General features: G+C 43.6%; 2 protein-coding genes across 2 annotated transcripts in view; one reads left to right on the forward strand and one right to left on the reverse strand.

The window, feature by feature from the left end:
• The window catches only part of DOCK1 (dedicator of cytokinesis 1), a 1,311,419-nt gene that overhangs the window by 584,215 nt on the left and 712,122 nt on the right, over positions 1-15,082 (reverse strand). The gene's annotated exons all lie outside the window — the stretch shown is intronic.
• Positions 14,305-15,082, forward strand: part of INSYN2A (inhibitory synaptic factor 2A) — a 144,221-nt gene continuing 143,443 nt past the window's right edge. Inside the window, exon 1 of the mRNA XM_078643511.1 lies at positions 14,305-14,556. The gene's annotated coding sequence lies outside the window, so the exon portion shown is untranslated. The remainder of the gene's footprint in view (positions 14,557-15,082) is intronic.

The raw sequence follows: 15,082 nt of genomic DNA on the forward strand, positions 1-15,082 counted from the left end.
AACAAAACTTTTTACCAGCAGTATGTCTTTACCACGGATGCATTTACAATGAATTTTGTTGTAAAGGGATGAATGGTTAAGGCATATCCGTGGCAAAAAAATACATGTAAAAGTAAGTCTTTTGAAGGTAAGTATTCGTGTAAAAATGGGGTTTTGGGTGGCAAGGGTGGGTTTAGGATGGGTATGGATTTTTGGGTGGCAAGGGTATTTTTAGCATTTAGGGTGAGTAAAGGTTGTGGGATGGCAATGGCAATTTTATGGTTAAGGGAGGGTATAGGTTTTTGGGCGGCAAGGGTATTTTTAATGTTTAGGGTGGGTATGGAGTTTTAGGTGGTAAGGGTAATTTTGAGGTTTAGGGTCTGTATGGGTTTTGAGCTGGCAGAGGTATTTTTAGAGTTTAGGGTGGATATCGGTTTTGGGATGGCAGGGGTAAATTTAGGAATTATGGTGGGAATTGGTTTTTGGGTGGTAAAGGTAATTTTAGGGTTGAGGGTGGGTATGGGTTTTGGGGTTGCAAGGGTATTTTTAGGGATTAGGGTGGGTATGTGTTTTTAGGTGGTATGGGTAATTTTAAGGTTTAGGGTGGGTTTTGGGTTTTGGGATGGCAAGGGTATTTTAGGGTTTAGGTTTGGTAAAGGCTTTGGGATGGCAGGGGGAATTTTAGGATTTAGGGTGGGTATGGGTTTTTGGGTGGTAAAGGTAATTTTAGGGTTTATGGTGGGTATGGGTTTTGGGATGGCAGGGGTATTTTTAGGGTCTCAGTGGGTTTGGGTTTTTTGGGTGATAAGGATAATTTTAAGGTTTAGAGCGGGTATTGATTTTTGGGTGGTAAGGGTAATTTTAGGGTGGGAGTGGGTTTTTGGTTGGTATGGGTAATTTAAGAGAGAGAGAGAGATAGATAGATAGATAGATAGATAGATAGATAGATAGATAGATAGATAGATAGATAGATAGATAGATAGATCCAAAGCAAAAAAATTGCAGAGTCTCCAAGCCGCTTAACTGCGGCGAGGATGCTACGGGTAGCGAGTCCCTCTATACACCAGAATTCCACTACTCAAACAAGTTCCCCCTGTCTTCCCCATTTGACAGATACATGGTTCCAACCATTATAGATTGAAAATGTGGACTCCTAGTGAGCCAGAATGTTTTGCTTGCTTCTACAGGCCACTTCTGTGCTTAAAAACTGTTCATAGCAGCTGAAATTTTGTGCTGAATGTTGCACTTCGTAGCATGTCCCCAATTATTAATTCTACTAAAGAGTTAGAACATGTTAGAAATGGGGTCTCTAGTTGGCAGAAGTAGGCACCCTGTCCAAGTAGGGACCCACAATCCTAGTCAGGGTAAGTGTAGTACACACTAAATGTATCTGTGCTCACCCTTGGGTAACTTGGCTCAGAGCAGTCAGGCTAAACTAAAGAGGCAATGTATAACGGATTTGCGCACAGGCACAGTAAACACAGTGAAAACATCACAAAAGTGCCCCACACCCGTATAGAAAATTAGCCAATAATTATCTGAGACCAAAACAGTAACAGTCCAACATACACAAGTAAAGATACGAATTCCTCACTACTAAATGCAGTTCTATCACTTAGAAACACAATAGCTCCAGCTGGGGCTATAAAGATGTGCTTGACGAAGTCGAACCTTAAAGTTCGGGACTGACTGCGATGGAGCATGGGCCGGCTATGGAGTTGTACAGACCCCAGTTACAGTACCTTGGAAATAATGACAAAACAAAGATGTTGCGAGGTGCCAAGGAGGTGAGGCGTCACTGAGGCCAGTGCAGCGTTGGTTCCCTGCTGTTGGTGCAGGTGGTTGGCAGATCAGTGCACAGGACGGTATGTTGCGCAATGGAGATGAGGGACACTGAAGCAAGTGAGGCATTGGTTCCTAAGACAGTGCAGATTTGTTGATCCATTAATGCCCAGGACATTGCAAGGCAGAAGGGAGGTGATGCGGCGTTGCTGGCGAGGTGTCGGTTTCACTGGCAGTGCAGGGTTGATGAAGCATCGAGAGTCAAACCACGAGGTGGTGTCGATGCCACTGGGCCAGAGGTGCTGCGGCGGAGTTGGGCATCACGGACTTCGATGACACCATGCTTGAGCCACAAGCTGTGGCAAATCTTTGGAGGCCCTGCAATGGCGTCACGGCCTGCGGTGCAAGTCTCGGTTGTTGCATTGTGCAGGGACCACAGCTCCGGTGCGGGGCCTACCTTAGGGGTGCCTTACATGTAATAAAAGGGAACGTTTGGGCCTGGCCAGTAAGTCTACTGGTCAGGTCGACATGGCAGTAAAAATTGCGCACACAGGCTATGTAATGGAAGCTCTGAGAGAGGTTTGAATGGCTAGTCATGTGGGTGGCACAACCAGTGCCGCAGGCCGACTTTGATTTACAAGCACAGGGCACAAACAGCGCCCTTGACTAGGGTAAATCAAATGCGTCAATCATGGAGAAACCAAATGCCCTACATTTTAGACACAGAGCACATGCACTTTAGCACACGTCAGCAATAGTAAAGCGCCCAGTGTCCTAAAACCAACAAAAATGAAGCTCCGCACACAGTCAAAAACAGGAGGCCAGAAGTAAAAAGAAAGGGGAAACCATGCCAAAATATGCCAGGCCTAACATATATACAGCCATGTACAGAAGCTAGAGAAACCTCTTCCAGTCATCTGTTATTTAGCCCTTTTAAGATTAAGACAATACAACTCCCATAATGCAATGTTCTGGTTTAAATGGCAGAATCAGAATCTGATGTCTCCAACTTCCTGGACGCTATATGATACTAGACAAATGCATTAACAGATTACACCTTCTACAAAGTAATGTCCATGTCTACTGAAGAACTAAAAGAAGAACCTGCTCATTTCAACCTGACAGGCAGTCTCCCCTTCAGCCAGATTCTTCAGGTGTCAGATACACTGTGCTGAGCTACTGCCAATATTGTATTGTATTGTAGTTGCATTTATATAGCGCTTACTACCCCTGACGAGGCGTCAAAGCGCTTTTTCGGCGGGTAGCACGCTACTCCGGGACCCACAGAGGATTAGTGTTGAATTAGTATAGTGAAACATGCAACTACATTTTAAGTGGTGGATAGGTTAATCAGTTATTTGGATTTGGAATGATAGCAGAAGGAAAGAGTAGGACAAAGGTTTGTATTTATTTATCGCTCACTTGTTCGCGCATGCTATTCAGGGAGCCTATAGAGGATTAGTGGTGAATTAATATGGTGAAATATGAGGTAATTTCAGTGGTGGAGATAAAAGGTGTACCATTCATATTTTCTGAAGCTCTGTCCCAGCAACTAAACACTATAACTCCCGAGATGCACCGCTGTACTCCCTGCGCCTTTCAGACCAAGGCTCTGTCCCACTTGATTCAAGGAGGGGGCCCTTGCCTCAAGGAAACGAGAATGCAGGCTTACATTCACTTGCTGTGGGTTTTGGATTTCCCAAGGTTGAAAAAAAACACCTAAGATTTCTTCCTGGGGTTTGCATAAAGACCAGTGACGATGCCCTGCAGATGTCCGATGAGATGTTTCTCCCGAGACAGTGCCCCTTGTGCCCTTTCTCCGTGGCACAATGTGCCTGTTTTCAGACCAAAGCAAACCAAAGAGACTGCGCTTTTTACCTGACCTTTGTGTCACTGCAATGTTCACTCTGGAAGCCTTGGAGCTGCTGAATCCCACGGACTGGAGAAGGCCGCTCTTCACTATCACTTCTCCATTGTTTGGATTGGTGCATCTGATAGACTTGAGAGCAGGGCTTTAAGTGGGCCGGGTCCTGCACCGGCAGTTCTAAAAAGTAGGTGCTGAGACAGTCCCTATCAGCCTCTCCATTTTTGCCCGCACCCTCAGGGTGGAAAACAGTTTTTTTTTTACTCTGCAGCAGTTCCACCCTTCACTGCCTCTTTTGTGACTTCGATGAACTCCTGATAGTTCTTTCACAGTCTCATCATTTCAGAAGTGAAGCATTTTCAATATTATATTCAACAAAGTCATAGTTGTTGCTTATTTATCTTAGGCAACTAACAACCATTGACAAAGCCAATAGTACTGGCTTGTAGTAGGTATAATGTTGCTTGTATTCTATATTTGGATGCAATGACAGAAACAGCAAAATACCAGTAGGGAGGCACACTATGCTAAGCACAGATTTTTAACTTCTGTGTTTTCAAGCCACGCCCTTAATTACATTGGTCACCCCCCTTTGAGAGAACCCCCCTCCCCGACTGATTTCATCCCACTCAAAGCCCTGCTTGAGAGGACCTACTGCTTTTCACTACCAACCACTGTTGATTCCATGTGCAAACACTAAGCGGTCTGCATTCCTATTTTGAAAACGACACACTGTAATATGGCGGTCGCCAGTCACCAGTCCAGTATTCCTTCTTGCGTGTGCCTTGTTTCTCTGCAATTCTAGATTACTATTAGCACCGTTTAGAAAGCATACCTCACTCTGCTATTTACTGGTAACAATCTTCTCATTTTTTCTCATGGATCAGGTTTCCCTACTTAGTCGACGCTACAGCAGTTCCAGTTCTCCATATGGCAACTTTTATTAGTTTTGCATGTTTTTGTGGTATTGCTTGTGCACTAGAAACTGATATTAGCCTTGCCCTGTATGTCCCACTTGAGTTAGTGACTCATCACCACCGCAGAGAAAACGCTGTGGTAAAATTTTAGCCTACTTGTTGTTGTTGGTTAGCTACCATGGAGCATGCCCAGCTTTTCCTAGCTGTGTTCTATCAAAAACTGACAACATCTAATGTACGTGTACCCCCCCATCCCCCCTGGTTGACCTCTCAATCCCACTCACTACTCTTTGAGGCAGGCCACTATAAGGAGATTCAATATTATCTGCTAATGTAATAGTTTCCATCCAGGTCTCCAATTTATGCAAGTAAACTTCTTCCAAAGATGGCTGCCCATATGCTCACTTTGATGGAAAGATTAAACTCTTCTCGCCCCCATCCACTCCCAGCCTACACCAGTGCTTTACAAATCCATGTTTAAGACCCACTTATTCATCCATAGAACATTTTAAATCAAGGCCCGCTTAACTCTCAAATAATTCAACCAATATTTATTTTGGATATATTCTGTGCTCCGGAGACGGCGGCTGGCTACAGATCTATAATTGTAAATTTAGTAAAGGGAGAGATGCTTTCTCCGTGCCAGAATATGGACCTCCACCTGGCACAGACTCAAATGCCACCAGTGCTCCATCAGAGTTCAACCTCCAGCATGCAAGGGATACAAAACCTACTGGAGCAGCCGGAGACTAAATCCATTAATCTGAAGCAAAGGTTCTTTATATCATTCGCAATAGAATCATTATTTTGTGTGGAATTCATCTAACACCCACTTGATTGCCTCCATTAATGGTTTCATACCATAACCCCTTGGCGGGACTGGGGGGGGGGGGGGTGTAACAATTTCCTTTTTTAATTTACAAATGTAAGGCACAGTCAAAAAAGAATAGTATGCCATATACATACAAGTTTCACTAAGACATATTTAGGCTTAAGACATGTCCATTTACAAGATTTTTTGGACCAACTTTAACACTGATTATCAGCCTCTAATGTAGAGCTTAAGGAGCCTAGCAGGGTTCTTTCCTCCCACACACGACCACAACCAGCCTTGGGGGAAAAAACACACAAAGGCACATTCACCACTCACAAGTGGCTAATGATTCACTCTTCACTTGTAACTCGTCTTGAAACTTATCTTTGGCCTCCTTCCCTGAAACCATCAATGGATGCCATGAGGACACGTATGCGTCAGGAAGGCCCCTTGCAGCAATATGGCTCTGTTGTCCACAATGGATGTGTATTCACAGTGATCCTGGACTGTCCCACTCTATAAACAAGATGCTTGTTCCCCTCAGGATAGAATACATGACAATCCATGCAGCACATGAGCTTCGTATAACTGTCCACACACCTCTTATTGAAGATATTAAACGGGTATGCAGTTGGTTAACCAATGGCCATTAATTTATCTTAGTGATCTAATGTGAGATTTGAGAAGCCAATAGAACACTTCCTTAAGATGTCCAGCAGACGGAGAGTATGTGCAACTTCAATTTGTTGCTCTTTCTTGGGGAAAAGTCGAGGCCACCAATACTAAACAACCTCAAAGTTCAGTCAGTAGTCCTTCTCAATAGAATTAACAGTCTGTGCTCAAAGGTTTCAGCAATATGTTGTGGAACATATTGAAATAAGAGAAAAGTTGCTACCCACACAAGCGAAAAATAGAAAATAGGACAAGTCAGTGAAGGAGTCTTTTTCTTCCTGAAAAGGTAGTAGAACACAAATTTTGCCCAGCGTGGAACTTGGAAAAGACAAAGCCCACTGCTCTTTAGTGGTCAAACGTGCATGGCTCAGTTCTTCACATGCTACATATGAAACAGAAATCCAACCAAATGAGTAACGTCAAAACTTGGATGTGTTCCACAAAACTCTTTTTCGCTCTCTTCCTTCTGCAGCACTGAGCAGAATATCCGCCAGACAAAGATATTGGCAAAAACCAATGAAAACAAAATGCAAGTCATGGAAGCCAAAAAGAAAATGGATTTTGTCAGACGAGAACTAGGTCCAACAATGTGTGCTGCCAAAGGAAGTATTAAGAAAAAGGGGCATCTTGCATCCCCAATGATGAAACCATCAAAATGCGGGTCTGTGACCTCAGAAAGAATTACCATCTAAGGGCCTGATTACGAGTGCCCAAGTAAATTGCGCTGCCTAAACAAATGCCGATTTGTGCAGGGGTTGCAAGTAAAATATGCGCAAAGTTTACTGCAGCGGAGTGCGCCCTTCATTAAATGTCAGCATGTCAAACCTGCTCTGTAGAGACCTAAATAAAACTAGGTCTGCTGGGAGCTCACCCTCTGAAGTCCCTAGGGTTTCGGGAAGTTTTATCAACAGTATCACTAATTTAGTCCCCCCTTTTTTTTACTTCAATTCAATAAAAACTGAACAATTAGGTTTATAAAACAAATTTAGTAATGCATCAAATCGACAGATCTACTGTGAACATTTCCAATACACTGAACATGTCAACAACATGCATATATCAAAAGGTGTGTAAACATTAATATCATGTTTGGTCACTGTGCTCTGTACAAGCGTAAAAAGAATCAACAAAACAGAAAGAAATATCCCTATGCATTTCGGGTCTAATAAAACCCTTCTTCAGGGGAATACACGATATAACTATTATAATTTTTGGATCTTGGTTTTTCTGGTGGTTTTCACGTCAGTTCCGTATTCGGGCACTAAAAAGTAAAATTGCTTAACATTATTACCAAGTGTATATACATAGTTGGTATTTAGGTTTAACACTACTCTCCAAGATGTGAGATTGAAAAAAGTTTTAGAGTGTAAACAAAATATGCTGTTGATTACTATTTGCAACCACTTGTACAATCGTGGAATACTTATCTGAAGGACACGACTGATTGTTTGTTAAAGCTGGCAGAAGTTAATGACCTAGTTGATGTAACCACACTATTGTGCACCATTGACGTGGTGGCACTATATACGTCGATTGCACAAAAGGAAGGCTTAGAAGCCATGGAATGGAGACTCCTACAATCCGAATTGGATGAACAATTAAATGTCTTCTTGCTTGAACTTTTACACTTTTCATTGTACCACAGCTACTTTACATGGAAATCACAGTTTTTTCTTCAGAGAACAGGTACATCCATGGGCTTCTCGGGGGCCCCAGTATACGCGAACACCTTTATGGCGTATTTTGAACAACAATTCATTCTAACAGATCCCAAGTGGACAGATAATCTGTTGTTATTTTTGAGATTAATAGATGACTTGGAAGAAAGGATCAAAGAACTGAATGAATGGAACTCTAAAATTCAATTTACTTCAAACATCCAGGATCAAAAGATACATTTCTTGGACATAAAATTTGCAAAACACATGAAGGGATCTCCACTACAGTTTTCCGAAAATCCACAGATGTCAACAATGCGCTACACTACACGAGTGCACATCCAAGAAACTTGAAGAATCATTTACCCATCTCACAGTTAATCAGAATCAAAAGGATAACTTCTGACCCAACAGAATGTGACACTCTGATTAAAGCACAGGTTGAGAGATATACGGAAAGGGGTTACCCAGTAACTATATTGGAAGACTCTGTTAAAAAGATAGCAATGATGGACAGATCAAGACTGTTGAAGAAAGCACAAAAATCCCAAAATGAACGGATAGTGTTCGTTATGAAACACTCCACGCAATCACATAGAATTAAACAAATTCTCAGGAAACGTTGGGAAATGATAGCTAATGAACCAGACTTTGCAAACCTTTTCAGGAACTTTCCTATTGTAGCACACACTCGCGCTAAAAACATCAGGGAAATACTAAAGAATCCACGGACAATTGACACAATAGACTTCAGGGGGATGAGAAAATGTTACAACTGTGGACAATGCAACAATGTCATAGTGAGTAAAACTTTTGCGCACCCACATACTGGCAAAGATATAAATCTCAAACACAGTGCTGATTGTAATACCACAGGGGTGATTTATGCTATTCTTTGCCCATGTGGATTAGTTTATGTGGGCAGGACTTCCAGAAAAATTAAGACTCGTATTATCGAGCATAAGAGCACGATACGTAACAGATCTTCCACATCGAGCTTAGCGACACATTGGACAAAGGAGTCACATACCATACCGCAACTAAGATTCACAGTGTTAGAACTGGTAGAAAAACACACAGGCATAGATCACAATAATGCATTAGCACGCAGAGAGACATTTTGGATTAAAAAACTAGGTACCCTGATTCCGGGTGGGCTCAATGACCAGTATGAAATGTTATGCTTTATATAGAGATCCATACAATTTCTGAAATATGGAGTATAAGATTCTTTTCGTGCACAGCACCCTTAAGAGTCTAAACGTTTTGTAATACCGCATATAATGTTCAGATGAGCATTTGCATGTTCGTGTTAGATTTGTGACGATGGACATTCTTTTGACAAGAGAGAATGGGTATTGAACATATCCCTTTTTCTGCAGTCTATTACTTATGAAGTTGGTAAAAAAATGTTTGTAATTAAGCTCTTTATGAAATTCATTGTACAGGATTAACACTACTTCCACTTGACTTTTCTTTGTTTTTCAATTTACTTTCACTTTTTATTTGTCTTAACCTCTTTCGAACCTTGACTTTTACCCCTTGATCTTTTCCTATGGGTTAAACACGCACACTACTTGAGACACCATTAGATCGACTATAGTGTAAACTGTTACCACGGGGTCGATATTCAAGGATAATGCAATCCCTTTTCATTGGTCAGAAGCGGGTTTGTTCCTTGAGTAAAGTTTTTTGATTCAAGTTTTGTTCCCGTATAAATCTTGAAACAGTTTTGGACCAGATGTTGAGACCGGAAGTGATTGGCAGGTCAGAGTTCAACGCACGCCGTGCGGATAAGGTAGGCGTCTTTGAGACAGCGGCTTAGTTTTAAACATTTATGAAAGGTTTTCGCTGGGAATACTGAGATGATTTTTTTCGATTTCTTTTCAGCTCGAGTGTTTTGAAAATTAGAGAGCAATCGCGGAAAGGCGACCCCAGTAAGCGGTGCACTCGCTAATCAGATTAGGTAAGCTATTGTAGAAGTTGTTTGTATACCGTGATTCCAGTAATTTCACAAGTTCAGCCATTAACCCTGGCTTTTATTGTTGCCTGTAGATGGGGTTACCACCATTACCAGTAATCACAGTAATTATATACGGTTGAGTCTTACAGTTTTACGGACAGGGTAAGTGAGAGTTGATTACTTTGGGACACTGAGGTGCATGGGTCTCCAAAAACTTTTTGATAGTCATTGGTTATCACTGGACACGTTTTATATTAAGACAGACGATTAGCATATACCGCATATGTATTCGTTTTTACATTGAGCTCATAGTTAGCGAGGGTGTATGAACACATTTTTTCAGTGGCGGACTTCTGTAGCACGATTCTTAATCCTTTTTCACGACTGCAATTATGGTCTTTATCAACAGCATATTTTGTTTACACTCTAAAACTTTTTTCAATCTCACATCTTGGAGAGTATGTTCAACCTAAATACCAACTATGTATATACACTTGGTAATAATGTTAAGCAATTTTACTTTTAGTGCCCGAATACGGAACTGACGTGAAAACCACCAGAAAAACCAAGATCCAAAAATTATAATAGTTATATTGTGTATTCCCCTGAAGAAGGGTTTTATTAGACCCGAAATGCATAGGGATATTTCTTTCTGTTTTGTTGATTCTTGTTATGCTTGTACAGAGCACAGTGGGGACTAAATTAGTGATACTGTTGATAAAATTTGCCGAAACCCTAGGGACTTCAGAGGGTGAGCTTCCAGCAGACCTATTTTTATTTAGGTCTCTACAGAGCAGTTCACAAATACGGTTGTGGGCACAACCTATAACTGGGAATGCTCCCAATAAAGATTTAAACTATCTTATATTAGATAAAATAGGATTCGTAAGAGGTGTGCAGGCTAGACATTTACAAAGCAGCATGTCAAACCTGCCATAATTTAACGATTGCGATACAAAAGGGGATGATGGACGGAGCGTTTGAACAAATCAAACACTCACCCCCAGTCAACTGATCTGGGTTTAATCCATCACCATTCTTTAGTTCACTCAGCCACCCCAGTTCAGACACGGCTATATGCAAATCAGTCTGACCCTGTGCCTCATGGGAACAGTCCAGCCCGAACTGCCAAGCCATGTCGTCCCTGGACCGGAAACAAGCATCCTGGGACCGGTATCGGATTCATAATCCTCATCAGCCAGGCTATCTTGAATCCAGTGGCCAAGTGAACAAGGGACTCACGTCTGAGCATACCCTGCCACACTTAGGGCGAAAAAGAGATTCAAAAGGGGATGATGGACGGAGCGTTTGAACAAATCAAACACTCACCCCCAGTCAACTGATCTGGGTTTAATCCATCACCATTCTTTAGTTCACTCAGCCACCCCAGTTCAGACATGGCTATATGCAAATCAGAAGAGTGGAGGCAGCACCAAGTATGAAGTAAAAACAGAACCACGTAGTATTCAATCGAATCCGTCACGGGCCATTGCTACGAAACGAGGCGGGGAGCACGTGTGGTGGCAGCTTACCAAGGACTGCACATACGATCTTCGCTCTATTTACAGTCGACTTTAAATATTAATCACGTGTGGTGGCAGCTTACCAAGGACTGCACATACGCTCTTCGCTCTATATATAGACGACTTCAAATATTAATATTCAACTATACACTATTCTTCATGCAACCTATGTTATCGACCTAACGGCTCGTGACGTTTGTTTACGTCTCTATTTCCGAATTCGGAATCTTGATATTAGCATCTCTACTAATTCATTGGCCAGCTTTTTTGTCCACGTTATGGTGTTACATCAAGACTTACCAATAATTTTGCCCTGACGAAGCTCTCATGGTTGGGAGCGAAACGCGTTGGCTGTCCTAAATTTGAAAAAATAAATAGAAAATACATTTTTTGATACTACGTGGTTCTGTTTTTACTTCATACTTGGTGCTGCCTCCACTCTTCTCTAAAGTCTTCATCTGGAATTCCAGTGGGACCGAACCGCAGCAGGTCCTGGAGGTTGTCAGCACAACAAAGATTGAATATTTTGAGGGACGTCGGAATACAGAGGTGCTGATTGTCTGATCCGCTGTGGAATACTCTTCTTTGGACTATATGCAAATCAGTCTGACCCTGTGCCTCATGGGAACAGTCCAGCCCGAACTGCCAAGCCATGTCTTCCCTGGACCGGAAACAAGCATCCTGGGACCGAGTATGCTCAGACGTGAGTCCCAGGCTCTCCACACCACTGGAGTCAAGCTAGCCAGGCTGATGAAGGCTGATAGCCAGAAACCGGTCCTTGGATGCTTTTTTCCGGTCTGGGAAAGACATGGCTTGGTAGTTCGGACTGGACTGTTCCCATGAGGCACAGGGTCAGAGCTGATTTGCATATAGCCAGTGTCTAACCCAGGGTGGTGTGGAGTGCAAAAAAACGATGTATTTAGGCCCAGATCCTTGTACTGGGGTGAATGTATGACATTGTTCTACATTCTGTCCATCAACTGTGTTTTTTATAATTTAAAGATTGCCAAAAAAACCATAAAATAAAGGGTTGTGTCTGATTTTCAAGCAAAGGTCAGCACGGGCAATATCTATAGAAAACTGGGGGTCAGAATGTATCCGCTGCAATAAGCATCCCATGCACCCATGGGTACCTACGGTGAAGCCCTATGTAGGGAAAGAAGATCTCCAGGCCATGCAAGAACCACTTGGATGCAGCTCATTGGACCTCAGATTTACTCCAGGGGGCAGCACTCAATCACAGCACTAGTCAAGCTCAGTGTTGCTGCTGGACTTGAGCATGCCTTATGAATGCCTCTAAACAGGACAGTTGCCTCTATTACTACGCTTAGCTTGCTGGCTGACGTGCCTCTCCGGGAAGAGAATGTAAAAGGTGGGATCAATACTTTCATTAAATGTGCAATACATCCTACACCAAAGTCAGCAGGCACATCTGACGAGCAGCTACCAGTAAAGCGAAGCGTGAGATACCTTGAGGGATGAATGCATTCATTGAGCTGAAGGTATGAAATCAAGGGATGCATCCACAAGGTTCATTGAGAAGGAGTGAGGGCCTTACAGTCAGCTGATGCCTGTCTGGATTTCAGTTCACACCATGAACGCAGGGATACCTGCCTCATATTTGGGTGAATGTTGTGTTCTGGCCAGGCAATAATGCGATGCTCTACGTTCCTCACAGAAGCCTCCTCTGTGTTAAAACACCTGATGGCAACTTTGTCTCTCCAGACTGTGGGGGAGAAGCAATAGGGCAGTAACCAAGTCATCATTATAAATCCAGCAGAGCCTGTCATACATCACTCCCCTTCCGTCTGAGGGGCCTCTGATGACATTCCTATCACATCAAATGTTCTTCCCGGGACCACTTCCAAATCACTTTATGTCATGTCTCTGGTTACTAAAATGCTGGCCAATGCATCATGGGGCTAGGCTGAATCGGCTAAACGCTCACTAATGTGGATATACCATCACCAATGACGTAGTCTACCAATCGGAATGTGCACAAGGGTAGTGACGTGATTAGAGTTGAACTCCACATCAGTGCTAAAAAAAAAAAGACAAAAAATCACGAGCTTAGCTACCACAGGGCACAAGACGCAAATAATGTGAACCTGTTATAACACATTTCCTAGAGCGAGACGACAGGTGATGGGACCGTCGTCGTCATGCACGCGCCCAAAGAAGTAAACCCCATCCTGCCTCTGTGCGAGCCAAGTATTCTCGTGGAATGACTCCCTCTGAATATGACAGCAGTTATTCAGTAAAAAACAAATGTTTGTAATATGCATGTGTGTGTTGTCGTATTTGCATAGCGCGAACCTCGCCAAAAGGCAGCATGATGACAATTAGCAGAATAGCTTGCGAAACTATTGTGGGATCTGCATAAACACCCAGCCAGACTTTTGAAGGGATTACTAAGAAACGGGAGGGGAAGGGATCCCCGCGGCGGACTGCTCTAGTGATTGGCTGGACCTGGCCACAGTGCAATCCAACCCGGCGATAAGCACCTGCAGAGAGCATTTTCGCGTGAAGCCCACCAGCGTCAAAAAAAGGTCTCCAGCATTGGCGCTATTGGAGGAGGGATTCTATCGGCATTACCCTGGACTGGGAGACTGCTGTGGAAGCGCGAGAGCAGCAAAGGCATCCATCCATCGCACCTGTGAAGCAGAGAACTTTTTTTGAGAGATAAATACAAAATGTTTGGATTTTCGATTTATTCACGCTCATCTTGTATGTTGCCATGAGCAGAAGTATTTCCTTTCGTAGTTGCGGAACTGTGTTAGTCAGCCACACGAGCGCGAATGACCGGAAATGCGCGTAGGCTGACAGAAACGATACCAGCCAGCGCACGAAGCGATGGGCACGGCGTGCAGTATGGGCCGTGCAGCCCCGGTGTGGGGGTAAATAGGATGCCCTTCATCATGCCACCTGCAATTACAATATCGCCGGAGCCCTCGTGGGACCAGATCACAGGGCTCAAAGTGATCATTTAAACGGAGCGTTTCCCAAAACCATGGAAAAGAGAAACAGTTTGTTCGCTCCGTTTCAGAGTAACCACTAGGTGGCGCGCCCTCCCTTGGTAATGAAGACAGCAACGAATTGCGGTCTGGATTTCGTGCAGTTTGTGAGGTGACTTCGTGGTGTAAGCAGCTATTGTATTAGTGCTCAAACCGTACCTCTGGGTTTTTCAAATACACCAAGTTGCTACCGTCCAAGACTTCAGCAGTGCCCGGACTCCGGAAGTCGAGGAGACTGCGGGTGAAATCTTGCATCAGATGCCCCACAACGGCGGATCGTGTACCGGCGAGCTTGCAGGCGAGAAGCGAGAGCGATGCATCGCAAGGGAACTTCGCACGCATTTAATTGGTATTTCTGAGGCGAGATAAGGTAAGCTTTCGGCAGGGGCGCGTGTAGAGGTGCGATTGATGCATACTTGTGCAGTGGCATGCTCTGACCCTCCATGAAAGCTTTCTGATGAATCCTGGCTGTAGATGCTTATTGGAAAGTCAGACTGTCAATCAACTGGTTGGCTGTATTCGTGCTATGTACCGGGGACAGATGCGCACTGGTGTCCTGTAACTTTGATGACAGACCCGTGACAGGGCGGAAAAACACCTCGCTGCGTGCACTGGTGCCATGCAGGTATCGAGGAAGACACCGCAGCGTCGTCCCAAATACTGTTCACCAAGAGAACCCAAAAGAACCCAGCGCGCATTGCAAATACAAGGTCAAGGCAAAATATGTTAGCCTGGTCCTTAAGACGAAGAGACCCGCGCCAGGCCTAGTTACTTCTGAGTAAGTGAAAGGACCAGCTCGCGATGTGATGAATGGTGCACCTCCTGCTTGTACCGAAAAACGCAGGACAAACCTGAACATTAAATGTGTTAATCAAACCTGAACTCAAGGCTTTGAA

The sequence above is a fragment of the Lissotriton helveticus genome, chromosome 5_1 (assembly GCF_964261635.1).
Source record: "Lissotriton helveticus chromosome 5_1, aLisHel1.1, whole genome shotgun sequence".
NCBI lineage: Eukaryota > Metazoa > Chordata > Amphibia > Caudata > Salamandridae > Lissotriton > Lissotriton helveticus.